The sequence below is a fragment of the Beta vulgaris genome, chromosome 5, assembly GCF_026745355.1.
Source record: "Beta vulgaris subsp. vulgaris cultivar EL10 chromosome 5, EL10.2, whole genome shotgun sequence".
Classification (NCBI taxonomy): Eukaryota; Viridiplantae; Streptophyta; class Magnoliopsida; order Caryophyllales; family Amaranthaceae; genus Beta; species Beta vulgaris.
In genome coordinates this window covers 27,777,026-27,780,176 of record NC_079206.1, presented here as the reverse complement: position 1 = coordinate 27,780,176, position 3,151 = coordinate 27,777,026, and the positions used below count along the sequence as shown (strand labels likewise).

Sequence of the window (3,151 nt, the reverse complement as noted above, 5' to 3'; positions counted from 1 at the left end):
AATTTTAGGCAACAAATTATTATGAATCCAAGCCAACACTTTTACCAATTTTTAGCAACATTTATATATTAATTTAGAGCAACAATGAGTACTTTAGGCAACGATTTATACCAACCATTGGCAACAATTATATTCTTCTTTAAGGTGACAATTTAGACTTTTTGCAACGCTTTTTATCATATTGCAACCGTATTACGACTTCAAATGGATTTTCATACACAAGTTACATATGCTATCAGATAAGTCCTCGATATTTAAAGAAAGTAAATTTATATATAAATAGATAACATCCATAAAGGTTATAAATGTTTTACGTATAGCACCCATAAGACAATAACACCCGTCTAATAGTAAAAACAATGATTCTAACTTATGTCCGCAACAAAAAAGAACCACCAAAAAATATATTCGAAATCAAGCCTATATGTAACAAAGATTTATCTATCTAATCGAATTGACTAACGAAGAAGCTTGTAATACTTGATTATATGCACCAACCTCTAAGCCAACCTGTAAAACAAGAAAAAAAAAACGCAATTACAAATCATTGTTGTTAAGTAAAAGTAAAACTATAGTTTTCATTCGAGAATGAGACATGCTAAAGACACGAAGACATAGGATAAAAAATCAAAGCGTAAATTCCCCTCAAAAAAAAAAAAAAAAAAAAAAAATCAAAGCGTAAATTTATTTACAGTAAGTAAAAATTTCAGCTAAAATTTCGGCAAAGCCTCCTTTGTAAAATGGACAAACCCAAAAATAGGACACAATGAAAATACCTGTTTGTAATATCAGTACTACATTTCCCAGATCCAACACCATACATTCTTTACAAAAGCAACCAATATTGGAGCATTACCGCCATACTTACCCCAAGGTGGGTAAATGATACAAGACAAATAACTCAATCTCATCTATATCATATAATTTGAATTTTGGACAAACAATACAAATGATAAGGAGAACAACATAAATATGACATACCTCAATCTTCTTGCGGTCAACAGCTTGTTACGCGGCATTATTTGTAGAGCTTGACACAATAGCTTTTGCAATCATTTCGGATTTATAATTTTTACTAGTTCAAAAGTTAACTCCAACTATGTCATGCATATCAGACGCACATGTAGAAGTGTTAGTAATAAAGGAATAGAAAGCAATAACTTGATTGGGGCAGTTTAAGCAAAAGATCAAGAGTGATCGACTTAACTGCAACAGAAGATATTCTTTATTCCTTTTCTCGGCTAACACTTCTACATGTGTAAATATTTAAGCAGTTCAAACCAGAAACCACCTCAAGATACATTAGTTTGGAGATGGGACCCCTAAACCCTAACCCTAAATCCAACAAAGAATCTCAAAGAAATAAAACGAAGACAGAAGGGATTCTCCTTTTAATTTTCACAAAATGAAATTTGGACGAACATACCTGAAAGCCCTTTAAGAGCAGTGAAGCATGAACAAGCACAGGTCCGATAACCTACCAAATCACCACATTTAACAATTTAAATCCACAAAGTTTAATCCTAGATATAATAGAGAAAAAAGGAAAGCTAAGCCCAAAATTTCTTCAGTATCAACACAACTTAAAGATATGGGAATATAGTAGTGGAGTACTTGTTCAGTCCGACATGACATCAACTAGACAAATATGAGCAATTTCTACATAACAGTTTTCATTGCCAATGTATCTTCTTATTTTATAGACAATGAAAAGTCAAGATTCAATATCAGCACCATCTTCTTCAGCTTCATCTTCTGGATTCATTTCCAATATCTGTGAACGTAAAGAGAAGACAAAAAAAAAATGAGCCATCCATTTCTACAAGAGCATATATAACACATTTAAATCGCTCTACATTTCATGAATCCCAACACACATCCAGTAAAATGGAATCAAGATTCCAGTTAGTTAATTTCAATCCTTAATGTAGCAACACATAGTGAATACTTAAACTAAGGCAAACATTAAATATTCAAAATTAGAATAAAGCGTGGTAACGACTCAAACGGATTTATGCCCTTATACGCCTAATTAACATAAGCATTGTTGTATGACTCTTCAATTCAGCATAAAATCATAATTCTGGATCAATTATTAAGGAATTTCCCAAATTAGGCTAAAAACATGCAAATGCAAACCATTCAGAAGTCTAGGTCACTCAAATTAACATAATTTCCTTCATAATTCCGAATGATACTCCCTCCAATAATCACCTCACCAACAATTAATTAGCAACTATTCCTAAACATCACCTAAACAGACCAACTAATGAACTTCCTAAAAGCAACCTATTCATTAGTTTACTAACATTCCCTTATGAATCAAACATATTAGTTTACTTGGCGATATAGGCCAATAATCCATAACTCATTACAAGCTTCTCATAAGATTTCTAATCTCTGCAACTTAGACAACCCAGATTCTTATCTATACGATATCAAAACTCACCCTTATATAATTTTCCTTGAACAACCAGTTATACACAACAATCGTGCTTGAATTACTAATCAAGGAGTTTGAATAAGATTACCTCTGCTCTACTAGGAGCAGCGAACAATAAGGAACACATGGGGTTTCGAGGCTTCAGTACCCGACGGTGGAGCACTAACGACGTAGCGGCAGGCCACGGCGGCGCCAACACGAGAGAGAGGAAAAGGGCAACAACAACAGCAGCGGTGCGGTGGCTTGCGAGCAGCACCACACGCACAGCTCCGACGAGCAGCAAGGCCAAGACAACGCGCGTCATCGACGATGAAACAACCGGATTCCAGCGAGGCAGGAAGCAGGGGACGAGAGAGAGGTTGAGGATTTGGGGTTTCGGGTTTTCTTGTCACGGGGTTTGTGGTTTCCTTCTTTTGGGTGAGATAAGGATGAGAGAGTTGGGGTTAAATTCATGGCCCGACAAAATAGGGGGGTGGGGGATGGGGGATGGGGGGTTGGGTTACCTCCTTAAACCGACATTCAAAAGTAATAGAACGAGAAACCTATACAAATCCACAAATTACTCATTAAACGCAATATATAAAATAATATAATAATAACTCCATAAAATTAATATAACAAATATATGCAAGAACGGCAAATAAAATTCATACTCGATAACTCAAATAAAATAAGATTTTCGAAACATAATTAACTTAATAATTGTAA

At 34.7% G+C, this 3,151-nt stretch overlaps 1 long non-coding RNA gene across 2 annotated transcripts; it reads right to left on the bottom strand.

Annotated features, from left to right (window-relative positions):
- Nucleotides 1-253: 253 nt before the first annotated feature.
- Nucleotides 254-2,915, bottom strand: LOC125497524 (uncharacterized). 2 transcript variants are annotated; one of them, XR_007274387.2, is made up of 3 exons: nt 2,532-2,915; nt 1,427-1,774; nt 254-510 (listed from the first exon to the last, which is right to left on the bottom strand). It is a non-coding gene; the product is annotated as an uncharacterized LOC125497524 (long non-coding RNA). The 2 variants fall into 2 exon arrangements; XR_008969417.1 differs by having other exon boundaries at nt 254-1,774.
- Between the last annotated feature and the right edge of the window lie 236 nt (nt 2,916-3,151).